The following is a 21109-nucleotide window of genomic DNA, read 5'->3' on the forward strand; positions in this document are numbered from 1 at the left end:
TTTGAGCAAGGGGGAAATATCTTGAGAAGAAGATGCTGAAATATAACATTAAACGACGTATTGATTTAATTGTGCGTAAACCACTGTATCACCTTCAAACAAACGAAATGAATGCCCCACTGAGTATTCAGTCCATACCTTAATGTAAAAAACAAGACTAAGGTGATTGCGTGCATGGTAAAGTTCAGTTAGTCTAATGTACAGGCGTGTTCACGGGAACCTATATATGTTTCCTGCCCATTAATAAACTGTACACTCACTGAATTAATTCTGCAGGTATATCCTTTGGTCGGAAGCGATGCTGGAAATAACAAACAACCAAAACAACTCAATGCGCAGTGATACTAAATACGAACGTGTCAACATTCGACGACCTAACATTGGTTTACAGAGTAACGACATGTCGGACGGACCCGACATCAGCAGCCTTGCCGTTGTAGCAGGCGGGAGGTTCTCTCTGTTCATCAACTGACATTTACACGCTGAGTATTTCTGGCCTGAAGAATGATTGCCGCCTAGTAGAACATCAGAGTTAGATCTAATCGATCACATCACGAGCAGGCCCAGCTTGGGCGAGAACATCGTAGCGAGCGCGGAAGAGAAAAACCCGTCTCAGTGGAATGGAATTAGGTGTGCAAAAGGACTTACGTGATTTGACAGCTCCTGACGTAAAATAGCCCCCAAGAAAGATTTTCTGTGCAGGTAAGATATTTAATATGTCTTAGTTAAGACGTTGAAAAACTTTATTCTCACTGAGCGCTCTTATGTTTTGTAAGCATTGTTTGAGTTTAATTAGTTTCTCACGAGTTCCGATCAGATGTAAGTTGTGAACAGTGTTTTTATCATTTTAACAAATAGAAGGGAAAATTACGGCACATTGTTGCAGACTACTATTTGAATAGTTGTTCATGTGTATACTACACTAGCATGTGTATATATGAACTATTTCAAATTTGAGCAGAATTCTTAGGCTAAGGACTGTAGCATATTTGAGTTATTGTAAATTTACCAGAAGAATAGAAGTTGTATGCAAGCTCCACATCGTTGCCTCAATGGGTGAGAAGTGAGTTTGACTCTATCTTCGGAACTTGTCGACATTATGTTTGTTATTCATGTCACTAATGTGGAATATGAATTGAAACACTTGGCATATGTCTTATTGTTGGAATGAATAAGAGAAGTGAAACGTCACTACTTCAACATATTTCTACTTAGATAATGTTTGTTATTCGTTATTTACAAGCCACACAACACAGAGTTTGATATAGACGACAAAACAAGGTGATACATGTGTCTTCAGAATACAAAGGAGCTCATTGTGTCGAAGAATCAACATCACTTGCCTTGCCCTTTTCGACTTGTTCAGATAATAGATAAAAGTATTAGATCAGCAAACATTACGTGGCCATATCTACATGCCTCTTTGTTATCACAATCTTACTTCCAATGAAAAGGGTACGTCACACGACAATAAGTATTAAACTGACTCGTGATAATGTCTCATGTCTCGAATTCTTGGTATCTCTGTTCGAGATAATGGGATCTAACTAGATAAAGGTTCATGTCTGAACGCTGTATATTTGGCGTCTGTTCATTTATTCAAAATTAAAAGGTAGAAACTTTTTCCGAATGATAATAATTCTACTATGAAAAAAGTGGCAGGTGCGGCTGTCGAATGCAAAATAAAACGTAAAATGGTGACACGGTGGTATGCATTCCTAAAATCCTTGAAATTTCACAAGATATGTAATTGATGTTTTTATTGTAAATAGTAGAGCTGTAGAAAGTAAACTGCATTTAAGTAATTAGTTGAATATAATAATCAAGTCTAAATGCCACTGTTCGTCTTCTGATAGAAAATAGACAGAACGTGGACAAACCCTTTTGAATGAAGGCATTTGTGTGCCATCATCAGTATCTGACTTTAATAACTCGGGGTAACACTGTGACGTCCTTGATATTACGATAGATATGTTCAGGTCTACACATAGGTTATACTTTGTTTCTATCTTTCTAAGCCTGACTAACTTTCATTGTTCATTGCAAGTGTATTTGGTTTGTTGAGGCCGTTTGTATATTAGTGACAGTCAGTTGAACGTGATTGGGGTCCAAATGGATACAGAAATAGAAAAGAACGAGTGCCGAGCCAGTCATCAAGTTTTTCACTTTAAAAAAAGTACTCCCCAAGAAATTCATGGCCGCATGTGTATTAGGATAAGTGCTATAGCTATTCCACTATTAAACGTTGGGTAGCTTTGTTTAAGGCTGGGAGAACAAGCCTTTATCACATCATGATGACCCTAATTCTGGACGTCCCTCAACTTCCATCGATGAAGATTTAATCAAGGAGATAGAAAAACTTATACTATCAGATAGACGTATTACCATTGCTCTGCTGATTTCCTTCATCGCATGAGATATTCTATCAAACAAAAGTGGCGAAGAATGTTGACTACTGGAGTCTCACTACTTCATGACAATGCCTCTTCTCACACCTTGCAAATGCAGTTGTGCGACAACGTGGGTTCGAAGTGCTTCCCTTCTCTCCATATTTGCCAGACCTGGCACAAAGTGATTTCGATCTGTTTCCTTAACTGAAAGAACACCTTCGTGGAAAGCGCTGTGACGAAAAGATGACCTCAAAGCTGCCGTGAATTTTTATTGCAGGGTGACTTAAGGAAACTTCTTCCTGACTGGAACTGAAAAGCTTCACTATCGATATGCGAAGTGTATTGAAAAACAGGGAGATTATGTTAAAAACTAAAATTTAAAATCACTTTCACAATTGTTGGTTTTGTTTGTTAGGCTTAGAGCTTTTTGGCCATCTTTCGTATATCTAAGCCATTGGCTTCACCTACGCTATCGCACGACCATTCGTTTAAATAGATGTGTGATATACACAAACCTTTGAGTAGGGTGTATGCTAAATTACTACCGACAATCAGTCCCAGTTCATTGACCTTTGGGGGCGGTGGAGTAGCCTAGTAGCTTAAGCGTCCGCTTGTCACTTCGAAGATCCGAGTTCGATTCCCCACATGGGTACAATATGTGAAGTCCATATCTGGTGTCCCCCGCCGTGATTTTACTGGAGTTTGCTAAATGTGCTGTAAAACCATACTCACTTACTCACTCATTGACCTTTGTAATGAAAGAATTTGCATCGGCAATTATATATCACACTGTAAGGAATCGTGTGTGTCATTACACCCACAAGAACCTCAAGCCATTATTTCTATGACGTTGCTCAGGGCGGAATAGTTACAGTATGTCATCACGCTGTTGCAGTAATGGTATTAAGTGGAACGTCCTTGAAATGCTGTGACAACATTTTGACTACATTGAATGCTGCGACAACGAGCAGTCATACTAGTGGGTGATGGCATGAGCATCGATTCACGACATTAGAACACAATGACACTTTTAATATTCCACTCAAAAGTGAGTACGTGAGGTGTTCCCGGATGGTGAACACCTAGACATCTCGTCAGTCTTCTTGTATAATCCAAACAAGTGGTGATTACGTATCGTTAACACCTGGCCATAACATTAGCCATCTTGTACACCACCGGCAAGCGGTGATTACATATAGTGAACACCTATGTGTGTATGTATTTCCCATGCTTACAGGCTGCCTTCTAACCAAATACACAACCAGGCGGAATATTTCTGAGGAATTCATGGTGACTAGGTATTCCGTGTGCACACCAACAGCCATCCATGCTGACATGCTGTCAACTTTAGGGGATGAGGCTCCTTTGTCATTGTTTAGAGGTGTTGGCAGGCTCATCATCTTTCGTGAAAATTTACGTCGTGTTGAGCGATTTGTATCTTTGAGTGTGTCTTGGGTTCATCAGAGACTAAACACCAGGGAGTGGAGCATCCAAAGTCTCAGAAGAAGAAGCAGCAAAGTATGTTACGTCAGCTGACATGGGGATGGCTTTGGTTTTCTATGATTCCTTAGGAATCCGACTGGCGAACCACCTCTAAAAAGATCGGACCATATAATGGCCAATATTTATGCTTATCTGCTTAGGCAACTGCGTGAGAATATCAAGGCTAAACTCACCGAAGCTGTGTTGTTGTACCAGGACAAAACACATGCGCACAAATTTGTTGTCGTCATTAACTTGAATTGGCATTTCAAATTTGTCACCTCTTCCCAAAATTGACGAAAGAACCGCCTGGTAAGCATTATGCTTGGAGGAGTTCTTACTCCACAAGGAGGAAACCTTCAAAACCAGTGCGATCTAGACGCTCCAGTGTCGTTGGCAGAAGAGTGTGGATATCAGTGGGGAATATCTTGAAATATACTCAAGTATCAACTCAGCGCAGTCCGTCATAGTAAGGCTCAGATTTCTTCGCCACCCCTCGTAGTATATTGTTACATAGTCACACATTAGGTAAGTTATCACTGCTCTACCTAACCTATTGTTTAATATAAGTTCCACTGAAAATTGAACATATTTTCACATACATTTACAAACATGTTTAAATTTCATTGATGTTAATGTCTTGATATTCCAATAAGGAGGGGGTATCGTAAGTTGGTCACTATTGTTCAATCCAATTATGTTCTGTAAACAAAATATGTTGGAACTAAACTAACCTAGTGCAAATAAAACATCATGTAAATATACTACTCAAAATTTGATAAGGATCGTAGATATTTTTCTTAATAAAAAAACAAAATAACTGCATAACTGGCAATATTGTGTTCAAGTGAAATCAAAAACGTCTCCAACACACTTGCACGTGCATTTCATGCCATGGGAAATGCGTTTCACATCACAGTTCATGCTTTTGCTACCATTGCACGATTTCCAATCAGGCAACGATGTCTGATTCATTCTGAAACTTTAAACTCAATTGAGTGTTTACACTACGTTTATCTACGCAATGCCCCCTCAACGTGTAAGGCGTCGCCTGACGACAGAACAACTGGGCAGATGTATTGGAATGCTTGATGCTGGCTATTCACAACGTGACGTTGCCAATGCACTAAACGTCAGCCAGAGCGTTGTAAGCAGGGCCTGGTCCCGACAGCAAAATTTTGGTACAGCAGCACACCGACATGTGGGTGGTCGTCAGAGGTCGACAACCCAACGCCAAGATAATTTTGTGGCTCTTCAGGCACGACGTCATCCCTTCTGGACAGCAACCAGCCTACGTAACGACCTCCTGAACGCCTCGGGGGTGAATGTGTCCACTCAGACGATACAGAATCGTCTTCACAATGCAGGTCTCTTCTCGAGAAGGGCATGTGTCCGAATCCCCCTGACTGTTCGACACCGGCGGGAGCGATTGGAATGGGCTGAAGATCATGTCACTTGGACACGGAACGATTGGGTTCCAGTTCTGTTCACCGATGAGTCCAGGTATTGTTTGGACTTTACAGACAGGAGGCAGCGGGTGTGGCGACGACAAGGTGAACGTTTCCATGATGCCAAAATCAGTGAACATGACCGTTATGGTGGTGGTTCCATTATGGTCTGGGGTGGAATCAACAGAGATGGAAGGACATATCTTCATGTCCTGGAGAGAGGAACAATGACGGGGGTGAGGTACCGGGATGAGATCCTCGATGTGTACGTCAGACCCTACGCTGGTGCTGTTGGCCCTGAGTTCATCCTGATAGATGATAACGCCCGTCCTCATCGCGCCAGGGTGGTTGAGCAGTACCTTGAGCAGGAGACAATTGTCCGCATGGATTGGCCAGCGCGCTCGCCGGACTTGAACCCGATTGAGCATGTCTGGAACATGCTGCAGGTTGCCCTTTCACGCCGTAGAGCACAACCCACGACTTTGGCAGAGCTCGGACATGCCCTCGTGGAAGAGTGGAACAACCTTCCCATTGGGAACATCCGGGTGCTTATTGACAGCATATCTCGACGTTGTCAGGCCGTCATTGATGCAAGGGGAGGTCATACTCAATATTGACACTTCATCGACTAAGTGTAATGATGGACTATCCCTCATAACTGTGTAATTCTTTCTCTTGTTTGCTGTTAACATTTTTTAATGAAATGCCTTTTGGTGTTTGCAGATTTCAAACATTCCATATTGATACAAGTTCATGCCGTTCATGCATTTTCATTCATAACATGATTAAACACGTTTCTGAGTCAGAGTCATGTCTTTTGTTATGTTTGTGGTAACTTACACACATATCACCTAGTGATCCTTATCAAATTTTGAGTAGTATATATATAAAGGACAGAACCCTTACCATAATCATAGGAAATATTTGCGAAAAGCAGAGTCAATTTTACGATTCCGACTATATCCTAAGGATTCTGTAATCAGAATCACTATCAGTGATAACTATGAATGCAGGTGTTCGCGGACAGGTGAGCGTGTCCTGCCCAAAGGTGGCAAAACACAAACAAATGTTATGTCAAATGTTTATCCGAAAAAATAACACCCGGGAACACAGGTTACAAGTCAAAACAGGGAACTGTATCTGACATCATTTCGGTCGATGATGCGTCACATTTGGAAATGTCCTCCACTTGTCTGCCAATAAACACTTTGAAAGATTCACTTAGGCCTGGACTGTTGTTACCCAAATCAAATAACTTTTGAGCAACTATTTAAAATCTTCGTAGAAAGACCAAGCTCAATGAAGATCGAAAGTTTGGAAATGTCGAGCTGCTAGAATGTTGCTCGACATAAATGGAAAGTTGACTATTGGAATATTGAAATCTTGTCTCTTGTCCCACGGACTTGTGGGTACTAGTTTTGTGTTACTCTGAATATTTATGGGTAAATCTAAGTGTGAAACAGATGAGGCATTTTCACTGGTCTGTTTTATCTCAAACTCTGTGAGAGAATCAGTTCAGGGCAATTGGCTATTTGAAATATATCATATCATCGACATACGCGAGGCTTAAGTTCAACTTCTTGGTTAAATTCCCTTCTTTACCTGACTTGAAAACAGAAAGTGACAGCAGGGCAGCACAGTTGGTGCCCATGACCATGCCTACTTCCTACCTAAATGTGTTATCTCCAAACTTAACATACATGTTATCAATAAGAAAGTCCAGTTTTGCACATATTGTTTTCTCAGATTTTTTGTCTGGCATAATGATATCTGCGATAAAGCCGGATAGACCCGTGATCGTTCGACAAAATATGTTTAGGGAAGTTGCTATGTAGATATTCACGCCGACTTGCTACTGTCCATATGTGATGTGAAACAAACGGAAACTTGTTTAAATGGTATTTCAATATCAATAGGAGATATGTATTTACTACATTATTTATTTCGAAAGTTGTCATTACTATTTTATCAGTGACTGGCCTCAGATTAGGGATTGTTAAATATATTTATCAGTGGAGCCTCGAGACTTAAAGAGACAGGCCTCAGATTAGGCAGCTTTATGTTATATCACGACGTGTCTGCCTAATGTTGGAGGAAACGTAGGCCGTACACGTTTACCACTTTGGTGTAACACGCAGGCTGGTATTGTGCTGATAGGTCAAGGATAAAAATAGTAGCGAATCTCGTATTCAGACTTAAGTATTGCGGATCCGGTCACGGCAAAGGGGCGGAACAAGACTTTTAGCGTTCCTCAGCTGTGCGTTGTCCTTTGACCGTGCGAATCCCATATTCGCCCTGGTTATGATCGTTGGTCTGTCGGCACCAAACCCGTGCTCATCGATCTCTTAAATCTTCTTCCTCCCATAACAATTTGACCCGCCGATATATAACTAAATGTGCCAAGCTGCGTCAAGCCCAATTCACCCACTGATCGTCCTGTACGAGCACCTTACAGTGAGAGCTCTTTCTCTATGCGTTCTTCGCCATGTGAAGGTTTCACTCGCAGGTATGTACGCAGGAGTTTCCAGCTATATGGCCGGGGCCATTAGGATTTCAACACCTCCCTGGAACCCAAAACTCTCTTTGTTATTTCAGTGCAGCAGGAAGGCTATTCTCCAGGCATTATGTGTTTGTACCATCAACATCGTGAAGGTGAACAACCTTAAGTTGGGGTAGTTCATTTAATTCCTTAGCAGCGAATATTGTTGTGCTTGTTTTACTGAAATAATTATATAACATTGAAGGTTATGGGTTTTCCAGATTGTGGCGTATGCATCTAGATCGTTGATTGTTTGACAGATCATGAATAAAGTTTGTTTTTTCTGAATGTAATGGGACGGTAAATGAAGCTTATTGGTAATACCTTCTTTCAATGTGTTTTTTTTTCCAAAACGCTATATGCTCAAGCAATTGTATGTCAAGATATATGTCTGATTCGTGACTTGATGGTGTGCATAATTTGTTCCTTTGTTGTTACTTTATTGTGTTGGAGGTGTTATTACATGAGCTTAACTCGTGACTTGATGGTGTGAATAATTTGTTCCTTTCTTGTTACTTTATTGTGTTGGAGGTGTTATTACATGAGCTTAACTCGTGACTTGATGGTGTGCATAATTTGTTCCTTTCTTGTTACTTTATTGTGTTGGAGGTGTTATTACATGAGCTTAGCTCCAGTGGAGGAATAGGCGTCTATGAAGGAGTTATAAGTGAAGGAGCAGTAATCAGGGTATGAAGGTTATCAGTGAAGTAGCAGTAATCAGGGTATGAAGTGCTATAAGTGGAGAAGCAGTAATCAGGGTATTAAGGTTTAAGTGAAGTAGCAGTAATCAGGGCATTAAGGGTAATTAGTGAAGTAGCAGTAATCAGGGTATGAAGGTCATTAGTGAAGTAGCAGTAATCAGGGTATGAAGGTTATTAGTGAAGTAGCAGTGATCAGGGTATGAAGGGTTATAAGTGAAGTAGCAGTAATCAGGGTATGAAGGTTATTAGTGAAGTAGCAGTAATCAGGGTATGAAGGGTTATTAGTGAAGTAGCAGTAATCAGGGCATAAAGGTAATTAGTGAAGCAGCAGTGATCAGGGTATGAAGGGTTATAAGTGAAGTAGCAGTAATCAGGGTATGAAGGTTATAAGTGAAGTAGCAGTAATCAGGGTATGAAGGGTTATAAGTGAAGTAGCAGTAATCAGGGTATGAAGGGTTATTAGTGAAGTAGCAGTAATCAGGGCATGAAGGTAATTAGTGAAGTAGCAGTGATCAGGGTATGAAGGGTTATAAGTGAAGTAGCAGTAATCAGGGTATGAAGGGTTATTAGTGAAGTAGCAGTAATCAGGGTATGAAGTGTTATTAGTGAAGTAGCAGTGATCAGGGTATGAAGGGTTATAAGTGAAGTAGCAGTAATCGGGGTCTGAAGGTTATAATTGAAGTAGCAGTAATCAGGGTATGAAGGGTTATTAGCTAAGTAGCAGTAATCAGGGTATGAAGGGTTATAAGTGAAGTAGCAGTAATCAGGGTATGAAAGGTTATTAATGAAGTAGCATTAACAGGGTATGAAGGGTTATTAGTGAAGTAGCACTAATTAGGGTATGAAGGTTTAAGTGAGGTAGCTGTAATCAGGGTATGAAGGGTTATAAGGGAAGTAGCAGTACATCAGGGTATGAAGGATTATTAGTGAAGTAGCAGTAATCAGGGTATGAAGGTTATAAGTGAAGTAGCAGTACATTAGGGTATTGTTTTTATTTGCTTTGTCGGGTTACCGTGGCTACTTGCTTTGTCGGGTTACCGTTTTTATTTGCATTGTCGGGTTACCGTGGCGACTTGTGTTGTCGGTTACCGTGGCTATTGGCGTTGTCAGGTTACCGTGGCTACTTGCTTTGTCGAGTTACTGTGGCTTCAAACGTTGTCGGGTTACCGTTTCTACTTGCGTTGTCGGGTTACCGTTTCTACCTGCTTTGTCGGGTTACCGTTTTTGTTTGCGTTGTCGGGTTACTGTGGCGACTTGTGTTGTCGGTTACCGTGGCTATTGACGTTGTCAGGTTACCGTGGCTACTTACTTTGTCGGGTTACCGTTTCTACTTGCTTTGTCGGGTTACCGTTTCTATTTGCGTTGTCGGGTTACCGTGGCTACTTGCGTTGTCGGGTTATCGTGGCTACTTGCATTGTCGGGTTACCGTGGCTACTTGTGTTGTCGGGTTATCGTGGCTACTCACGATGTCAGGTTACCGTTTTTACTTGTGTTGTCAGATTACCGTTTTTACTTTCGTTGTGGGGTTCCCCAGGCTACTTGTGTTGTCGGGTTATCGTGGCTACTCACGTTGTCGGGTTACCGTTTCTACTTTCGTTGTGGGGTTACCGTGGCTACTTGTGTTGTCGGGTTATCGTGGCTACTCACGTTGTCAGGTTACCGTTTCTACTTGTGTTGTCAGGTTACCGTTTCCTCTTGCGTTGTCGGGTTACCATGGCTACTCACGTTGTCGGGTTACCGTTTCTACTTTCGTTGTGGGGGAACCGTGGCTATTTGCGTTGTCGGGTTACCTTTTCTTCTTGCATTTTCGAGATACCGTGGCTACTTGCGTTGTCTGGTTACCGTGGCTACTTGCGTTGTCTGGTTACCGTGGCTACTTGCGTTGTCGGGTTACCGTGGCTACTTGTATTCACGGTTATTGTTACTGTTTACATTGATGGGTTAGTGTTGCTACAAGTGTATACGGGTTAGTATTTCTATCTGCGTTGACCGGTTATCGTTGCTACTTTCGTAAACGGTTTAGGCTTGCTACTTACGTTAACGGTTTAGGCTTGCTACTTACGTTAACGGTTTAGGCTTGCTACTTACGTTAACGGTTTAGGCTTGTTACTTACGTTAACGGTTTAGGCTTGTTACTTACGTTAACGGTTTAGGCTTGCTACTTACGTTAACGGTTTAGGCTTATTACTTACGTTAACGGTTTAGACTTGCTACTTACGTTAACGGTTTAGGCTTGTTACTTACGTTAACGGTTTAGGCTTGTTACTTACGTTAACGGTTTAGGCTTGTTACTTACGTTAACGGTTTAGGCTTGTTACTTACGTTAACGGTTTAGGCTTGTTACTTACGTTAACGGTTTAGGCTTGTTACTTACATTAACGGTTTAGGCTTGTTACTTACATTAACGGTTTAGGCTTGTTACTTACGTTAACGGTTTAGGCTTATTACTTACGTTAACGGTTTAGGCTTATTACTTACGTTAACGGTTTAGGCTTGTTACTTACGTTAACGGTTTAGGCTTGCTACTTACGTTAACGGTTTAGGCTTGTTACTTACATTAACCGTTTAGGCTTGTTACTTACGTTAACGGTTTAGGCTTGTTACTTACGTTAACGGTTTAGGCTTGCTACTTACATTAACGGTTTAGGCTTGTTGCTTACGTTAACGGTTTAGGCTTGTTACTTACGTTAACGGTTTAGGCTTGCTACTTGCGGTGGTAGGTTTAAGTTGCGTCTTTTGTCGATATGTTACTGTTGCTACAGTAAGTAGTACTGAAAAATGCATATGCATACGCCATATAACGGCTTTGAAAATACATTCCCGTAGTACCGACAGTATATGCGGTCTATCTGGTCTGTTTCTGTGTACCTAATAGAGGCGTCAGGGAGTTTGCTTCAGATGGTATTGTTGGGGATTAAAGCACCATGAAGTTTATGCGATTACTGAGAAAGGAAGTGTACAGTAAGCCTTCACATCTCTCATTACCTGAACACTATATGACATGATCATCACAGTCATGGCTCTATATTTACAGAAAACGTGATTCTTGTGCCAAAACAGCTGCATCGCGAATAATCTTCCTGCTCAGTTATGTTTTGAGGTTCATATTGCTTCAAATCTTTTCTTCACTCTGCATGTGTGATCTCGCACGTCAGTAGAACATCAAGACGGCTGGGCTTCTGAATAATCATTCAGAGAATTTCACGCTAAGCCTCGTGCGTGATTCAAGTCTGTCACAATAATGTTTGTCAAATTGTACTGTTGATACGTTTCAAGGAGATGCAAAACAAGGCTTATAAAGTAGTTCAATACTTGAAGGATCACCTGGTTGATTTAAAGCTGCCCTAGTCGAAATTAGAAATAAAATAAACAACCTTTTCGGAAATATTATTGGAAGCAAAATGTAAATAGGAGTATATAGAGGAGCATTTTAACAATGGTCAAAATTGTCACAAATTTACGACTTGTGTTGACGGTCACAAAAACGTAACACTGGAAAAACACAAACTGTGATTACCTTCACGTGCAAAACCGAGATATGGAAGCAAGGTTTCTAACCTAATTAAAAGAAACAGATGACAAGAGGCAATGGTGTCAATGTGCCAATTATTATTGGGATAGTCAAAGTCAGATTGTAGCACGTTTTACTGTCATTCAGAGGTTATCCTACATAACGCGTTTATGACTTACGTCATTTAAGCGATGAACACTTTATACGACAAACACCGTTTTCGACCTCAAGCACTTCATCTACAACTGACACCAAGTCATCGATAAGCTCTTTGTTTTTTTATGGGTGCGAAGCCGTCAGTGTTCGAATCAACGTCAGTGGTCATCAGTTCTAATCTCTTCCTCGGTGGTCGGTGACGTGTTTGCAGTGTTTGCAGACGGCGCCATGAAGGTTTTGAGGAGGATGCTGTAGTAGCGAATAATCGAGTTCGTGGTTTTCCATAATGGACTGTGGGGCGCCATTACAACACAGTGTCGCGTTTTGGGGAACATCACTCCACAAACCTTATACTGGATATTGGTCCCAATTGTGGTACTGCCTCATGACGACTATGTATAGATACAGAAGTGCTCCGATCTGTCAGGGTGATACTGCTCATCAACGTCGTGGAAGTGTGGACGATGCCTTTTTTCCGGCTAAAAGATTTTAGCTCTATTGAACTTCTCTGGAAAGAATTTAGGCGTCATGTTTACAGAAGCCACCCTGTGCCACGTGAACTTGCAAAGAGTCATCTCGGAGTGTAACGCAATATCTCAGGCTGTTATTACCTGCGTACCTAGCGATGAGTCACATGTCAAGGTGCCCCTGGGGGATCAGAAATAGGAGTGGTTATATACGATACAGACGCTACAATGTTCTGAGTGTTCCAGCAGTGTGTCAACATGATGTTACAGCCTACCCTTTGCACTGCTTCAATGACTGGCATCATTTTAACTGTATAGCTTTTCATTTGTAATAAATATGGAACTATGACGACAATGCATATATTTTCAGCTGAATACGTACGTCTGTATAATATTTGGAAAATGTTATTTTATATTTTCAGGCCCATAGGTGGCCATTCGGTAGTATTATTTGTATTAATATCATACAACCTACTGCATAATATCTAATGGTTTTCTTCCACATATTGATTATAATGTCGACTATGGAATATCGCTTCTATCATGGCAATATTGTAGAATCTCACTACACCCACATTTTCTCTTAATATTTTTCTCCAAATGTGCCGCTCCTGCAAATAGGTAATTGTTTCACCGTTGTCAGAGCTCCCTGGACATAGAGTAAATAATAGGAAACTATAGGTTCGAATTATCAGTGTTAGATAATGGGTGGCTGATAATAGTCAGCTGAAATGTCTGAACGGGTGGTGTGTAAATCCTATACAAAGAACAAATTACAGAACGTCGCGTGTAAATCATCTCATGATTATGGAGGGGAACATGGACATGAATATTATCTCTGTGTAAATCAACTGTGAAAGTGATATTCATAATATAATTTGAGTTTGCTGAGTAAGTGACGCTCCAAGCATAAACCCACCTCGCTAGGACCGCCAATTAGACGCAGCACATGTAGCCCCTATTTAAGTGCCCTTGATCAACGAACAGCTAGGTACTTCGGTTGTCAGCATACATACATACATACCAAGGGTTAAATTTGAAGAATGAAAATTCAAACTGTGAAAATATCTTAACCACAGTTACCACAGTAACCTTAGAGCAGACACGGCATACAGATGTTTATAACTATAATATGACTTTAATTTATTCATCACATAAAATTGAAAACAATAATATTTCGTTCCTAAAATTAAAGTTAACTCTTCAGTTGATGCAAATTTTAAAGCGTGATCTTCTTATTAATCAAAAGAATCAGAGGGTAATTATGTTGATAGAGTACGTACCAATGCAACGCATTTCATTTTCAGTTATGGCACTTATAATAAGTGTTGTTGTTCTTTTTAAACTTAGATTTGCAAAGAAATTTTAAGACCAAACTGCAAATTGTGAAAATCTTAATTAAGGCATCTTTATGCATTCACAGTTGGCGATGTTGCAAAAATGAAGCATATCCTTACATTTCAACTGCTTTACCAAAACGTAATATTTTACGTGATTGTTTGTTACCATATAATAAGAATATCACACTGAAGTAATACATTTTTCGTTTTTAATGTACCTATTGCGCAACAACAGATATTTACCCGACAATAGTGACTGTTTTTAACCGAAGGACCAGAAAATAACACGGGGCCTATATGAATACGCACAGAACAGCTTCGAGGTTCAACGATATCCACCAGCAGGCGGATACTGTAAGGATAAGTGATCAATTATACTGATATTAACCTTGTGATACCAAATTTAATAGAAGCGTGTTAGCACGTCTGTATTCTGTATATTCCGAAAATAATGAATATTAGTATATCAACCTTTTTTGTGTCACCGGAATAACTTCATTTCCAGAACTTATTGAAAAGATTGGAAGATAGATACTCTTGCTTTCGTAAGTAGTTGGTTTGTGATTATAGTTGTGCAGAAAAGTTCACTTTTTTTATTTAGAATTGTAATTCCGCATCCATGAGATATGGGTCATTTGTGCAGTATGATTGATTAAACAGTTTAAACAGGATTAAATGCACAACACGTAGTTTGTATATCATCACATAAATGCTTTACAACACATATCCATAAGGCACCAATAATTGATGAAATATCCGGCTACGGGGCTCAAGGGGGCCTACTCAACCAAGCCTTTGCCAATCACTGTCACTGCTTGGGGTTTTAAAATCTAACTTAATTGGAACTTGATATATATGGTGCCACTGTTCCTTGTCCGATATTTGAAAGTGATTTATTACGGCAAACTCTGTAGCTCAATTTCGTCATTAGAGACATACATTTTTTATATGTGATGAATTTAGTTAATTTCTTACATTGGTTGCCACTTGAAGAATGGAGTGAATAATCAATGCTGACACATCTCAAAATGTGTTGGCTTGGCAAATTAAGATACCATATATTCTACATGAACAATACATGGCTGTCGTGGTGACAGAGCTGCACAGGCACAAGGTGAGACAACACAAACTGTCTGTATTTACTGAGAAGAAATGCTGGATTTCCTCATTGATAACTTCTATGTGGAATTTTGGGATTAAACATTTGGGCAAGAAGTAGGTATCCCCATGGGAACCACTTGTGCTCCCCTTCTTGCCGATCTGTTTCTTTATACAATCATATCAATTGGAATTTCTGCTCGGATTGGCAGCAAGGGAATTTGGTCAAGAAGTGTAACTTTAACTCCAGGTACACTGGTGATCTGATATAATTTAATAACGGTCACCACTACCCTTCCAATGATTTGCCCATCTGAGCCAGTAACAAAATAGACAACTTAAACACCCTCATCTGTTTTATATTTGGACAGATGCCTTTAGATTCAGAGTGACACAAGACTATCCACAACTCTGTAAGATGATGATTTCAACTTTCCAGGAGTCAACCTTCACTTAATGTCGTGCAGTATTCCAACTTTCTCTTTCTACGAAGATTTTTTATACGACCCTTTTTCAAAAGTTGTTTGATCAAGTTTACTTCAGTTAAGACCTCAGTAAAGCTTTCAAAAGGTTTTATGGTAGGCACGCGGAGGACATTTCCAAATTGGACACGAAAGGTGACCAAAATGATGTCTGATGCAATTCCCCATATTCCCGTGCCTGTTTAATTTGCTTTTGCTAGTTTGTGACGGGTGCAACCATTGGGGCAGGATACTCTCACCTTTTGGTGGACACTATTTGACTGCTTCATAATAACTTATTCCTTACGATTATGGAAATTGTTTTGTCGATTTTTTTCGATAATATACTAGTATGTAACTGTAGACCATACCTTTACGTGAGAGCCAGTTAGGGCTAGATGCCATCGAATTAGCTACCGTTTCAATACACGCACTGACAGCGTTTCAAACACATTCAAATTTCAACTGTGTAGCCACTGGGCATCCCCTCTTGTACACGCAGCGCCAGCTCGCGGGGTGGTTCCAAAGCGTATCAATCACTCGTATACACTGGACAATTAGAGGCCAGTAATATATAATTACGTTCTTCTCCGTCTTAACAATTACTGTTTATGTTAGAAGGAGCTGCTGAAGAGGATAATAGGTGCCATGAAATTATAGTGACTAGGAGTTGAGGAGGAAAATTACATAACTGAAAATCTTAGGCGATTAAGAATGAGACAGCTTACCTTACCATTGCTTTACTAGCCTTTGCAACTCTATTGTGCTATTGCCAACCTTCCTTGGATTTACTTGCCTCCAATCAGCCACATATAGGACGTATATAACAATGGTATTTACCCTTCTCGTATAATATGTGCCTATGATATAAAAGTTTATCAATTTCCCGCTGGTAATATCATATCCTAATGGTATGGGCGTCTGGTGGTATCACATCAGTGGGTATCACCAATTAACGTCCAGCTTCAACAAAAATGATAAAATGTTTATTTAAACGACTATATCCCAAATCGGTCCTGTCTCTCATGGCCGTATCATGTTGCGAGCGTACTTGCCCATCATTCCTAAAGATTCATGTATAAAATGGATCCTTCTTCTGAACTCCTTGTTTCTGAATATGGCTACAAAGGTTGCGTCAATTATGGACGAAAGAGGTAACTGGTTCCCAATACATTCAATGAACAATTTTATGTCCGAGGAATGTCAATAGGTTCCCGTAGATATGTTAAACAATTACAGATAGAGGAAACCAGGCGAAACTTTATTTGTATTTGGCACTAAATATGTAATCAAGTCATGATCGAAATCCTTTTTTAACATCAATGATAGTATTTCATTATTTAACAAAAGCAATTATCTATGACATGGGCCTATGACATAAAACCATGCATGTGATACCTCAGTGATATAGACGTGCCAATAGAACACCTGAAGCCGCTCTGTGCACGTGAACTGGTGTCTAAGAAACAACGGGACACGGACTTCTTTGATGTTGGATACAACGTTTTAATATATTAAGGGAAGTGCTGCAGCGTTAACATTATAGCCAAAATTATATTTTGATTTATCAGATAGTTACAGATTAGTAGTATCAACTTTGAAGTTGAATGGTACAGATAGTCTGTAGATAACATGCCCATTTTCTCGACGAATGATAACGAGATGTTTTACACAGGTAAACCTGATGCTTGTGACCATTGGTTTATGTGAAATAGTACTGATAACTGATAAAGTCAAACCATCCACACGCGTGAAAAACGTATAAAACAGTAAGGATCTAGACGTAAAAAAACGACTCTCTGCACGTACACGACTTGTGCTAAGGTTGAATGATAACAATGTTCCACCAAATCATCACAGACAACTGGTTTCAAGAGCAACACTTTTGTGAATAATAATACTTATGTCACAAACCCTGATCAGCACAAATATCCAAAATAGTTTCAGGAAGCATTCCTTCCAACGCATGAATACAGTAGTCTAACATTCGTGTAACTCCCATGTCGCGTTGACCTAGCGGCCCACGTACAATGTTCATATGCCCAGGACACAACAGCCAACACACCCAAGTTATCCATTGTTCTGGTGTCGACAGCACTATGTCCGCTTGTTGTGTGATTCTCTATATACCAATTAATCTTGCTATACATCCAAGTCCGGTTTAATGAAACGACACCAGAGCGTCATCCAATCTCGCTAAACAAAGATCTGAGGACATCCCATTACGGGTCACGTCTGAACGACCTTTCGCGTTCTTTGACCAACCACTGAAATGACTAACAACAAGTCGACATCAGCCAATTAGAAAGCAGCTTTCTCGAGCTTTATGGCACTCGTTTCAACCTGGCGACTTCCATTTCAGACTGCGCTTGAAAGATATGTTGACACGGTTCTCGATTAAAATTTTGAAAACCGAACAATCGAACATTCCGGAATGTCTAATATATGGTGAAGATTGTATGGCAGATCTTCCCACGTACTGTGCAACGCCTCCTCCGTTCAAATGTTTATCCCACGGAGGCGAGAGATAGACGATAATTTTGACGGAATCAGTCGTACCGGCCGTAACTGTTGTTCCAAATACCCCGTGTTAACATTATCGAGTTTGCATGATTAGGAAATACATTCCGACTGTTAAATCCATGATCTGGTAAGCTACGCTTTGACTGGTCAGATGGAGTCATTCTGACGTGGCCCGTAATGGGATGTCCTCAGATCTTTGCTTAGCGATAACGAGAGCTAAGATCTGATTTTAAATCTGACTAAAACGTGCCGCTGGGACTATCCTCCAGCGTGACGTTCTGCAAGTAAGAGCCGAGCTTAGTTCCAATGACTACAGTTCGAAATCATACCACAGGTTTAGTCATATCATATTATATTATGGTGTAGTAACCGTTATTACAGGTTCAAATACGCAACAACACATCGTTCCAGTTAAAAAACTCAAAAACAATATAGTTCAAGTATTTTTTATCGACTAGTTTCAGGAACGTATTTCTTTCCCAAAAGTTCTGGGGTTATTTGTTTTGCTGTACACCGCTGAAGACTAGATGCATCTCTACGCATTATATATGATAATATTTGAACAATTTCGGTGTATTTGTTTCTAAATGGGGAAAGCCGTAAGGTGGAAATGATATCACTCGTGCTTCTAGTATATAGGAATTATCAACCTCGTCCCGTTGATCGGCATCTGCCTCGCCAAAGTCTCGGCAAGTACCATTTAAAACCATAAGTGATAAATTCTCTATTTAGTATCCATATGTTTTAAAATTTGCGACTTAATTAAAATTCATACAGAGCACGGGGCACGTAACACTGACTTCACGCGCTTTACATTTTTGTTGACTGTAATGCAAAGAGCATAGGTAATGTTTAATGACGTGACAACAACAACACAGTGTATGGTTGCTGACGTCCTGATTACCTTATTAGCTCCAGGACGCGGTTTTCAATGCAGAGGACACCACGTCATCACTACATCGTATTCTTGTGTACACTAAGGAGCAAAAGAAAGTATACCGAGTTTGTTTCTTAAGTAATTGAAAATTGAAAGAACAGTTGTTAAAATTGATTATGTCCTTTTAACCATCACTCATTCCTGCAACACTTTGAGAAAGTAATCTGTGGTTGGACAATGTTGTGTTAAAAACATATTGGTTCAATGAAGACTAGGGTAAGAAATATGTTTGCCACAAGATAACCCATACCATTTTTGAAGTACTGTCGGAAAAAAGACAATTTACTTTTTTTCATAGAAAAGATGTCTAAGATACCCATTAGTGTATTATGCGAATTTGTTTTTTAATTTGTAAAAGTTTCAAATGAAATTATATTTAAAAACATAAAACCACGTATAAGTATTCTTTAAGTGCTGTAACGCCATTACAGTTACTTCTTTGGATATAACATCGCTAACTAAGATATGTTCAATTGACAATCAAACTGATAAGTATAGTTTCTTTTGCTTCTCCGTTTGATATTGTGCCCTGGTCCATGTTATTTGGGCATATGTAGAGATTATTGCACGAGAGTGTGTTTGTGTGTGTGTGTGTGTGTGTGTGTGTGTGTGTGTGTGTGTGTGTGTGTGTGTGTGTGTGGACTACCAAAAACTAGTAAATAGTATTGGCATCCATGTATATATCCCATGATATAATATAATAACAAAACGAGTTTTACATTTTTAACAACATGACATGCATACCACAGCCGAAAAACACATGTATCATCCTTTTACTGTCCAGTTCACCGCTCATTATATGTTTTTAAGGCAGCATGTGTTATGCTTCTGTGGTCAGTGATTGCCTTATTCCTCAGTGTCATTTCAGAAGCAGCACTAGCATTGCCTATGGGAGTTTTACCAGTCGAACGTTTGACAGTTTAATGACAGGTTGTAAACTTGAACTTTGGAACGCCTTAGACAGGTTAATGGAAAAGAAATTGTCGATATTTAATGAAGACGAAGAGGGTGTTTGACAGCTAGCCATTTGTATGTATCCAAGTCACGATTAATGGTGAACTGATGATCATAGAAGTTTGTCTTTAATCAAATACCCGTAACAAACGCTAACGTTTTTTCTTCCAAAAGGAGAAAGGTGACATTCAAGAAAGGCACATTGGTTTTTACTCAACTCTGATGTTGATGAGTTCGCGTTCAGACGAGACTTGATGTCGGGAGAGAAACGAGAAATGATTGATTGTTAGTGACACCGCTTCCTTTACCCATAATGCACTGGCGATATATTCCGCGACGAAAAGTTAATTAAGGATAATTTGGTTTAGTTTTGTTTGACGTTAAGACGCTTCCTGTTCCCGGACGCCAGATAAGATATAGGTCTGCCATCAGATAAGCTTGTTCCTGCTTCCCCTTCTGATGCAACAGACAATTACACCCCCGAACATTCAGACGAAACATACTGCCACTATTGTCAGCACTTTCAATATTTTTTACCAGGAGCAAAATGTCTATTTCTAATTGGACGAATTAATTTAATTGTGATTGTAAATATATGGGTTTTTTTTCGAAACAATAGCCAAATTAAGTATAAATGAGTTTAAATTAGTTTCTCATGGGAAATAATTTGGTTAAAAATTGGCGTCAAAAGGCGACGTCTTCAAAAAGACACCGATGGTCTTATTTCAATGCCCATCTTTTCTTGTCTCGATGTCCTGTGATCAGCATGTAGCACTTTCAGTACCCCGTTGACTTATTACAACGCGCACTTGGGGCCAACATATACACTCACTGTTTGGTGATGATAGCATCATCCACACAATCGGAGTAAAAAGACACACAATCAGCAAAGGCACACTTTTCAAGCATCATCTACTAAGGAGCAGTATTTCAGAAGTATATATATCATGACTCTAAATGGATTCTCTTCTCCAAGAATATACACTCTTCAAAAAAAAGGAACGCAGAGGTACATTTTTAGTAAATGTATTGTACCTGATAAAGTTGTTATATTTAATTTAATATCATAGATACAAATATGACATTTTGTAGCTTGACAGTC

General features: G+C 39.8%; 1 protein-coding gene across 1 annotated transcript in view; it reads left to right on the forward strand.

Annotated features, from left to right (window-relative positions):
• Window positions 1-366: 366 nt before the first annotated feature.
• LOC124149523 (cardioacceleratory peptide receptor-like) overlaps window positions 367-21109 on the forward strand; it is a 90986-nt gene continuing 70243 nt past the window's right edge. Inside the window, exon 1 of the mRNA XM_048382581.1 lies at window positions 367-702. The gene's annotated coding sequence lies outside the window, so the exon portion shown is untranslated. The remainder of the gene's footprint in view (window positions 703-21109) is intronic.

The sequence above is a fragment of the Haliotis rufescens genome, unplaced genomic scaffold, assembly GCF_023055435.1.
Source record: "Haliotis rufescens isolate VD_foot unplaced genomic scaffold, xgHalRufe1.0.p SCAF_4, whole genome shotgun sequence".
Classification (NCBI taxonomy): domain Eukaryota; kingdom Metazoa; phylum Mollusca; class Gastropoda; order Lepetellida; family Haliotidae; genus Haliotis; species Haliotis rufescens.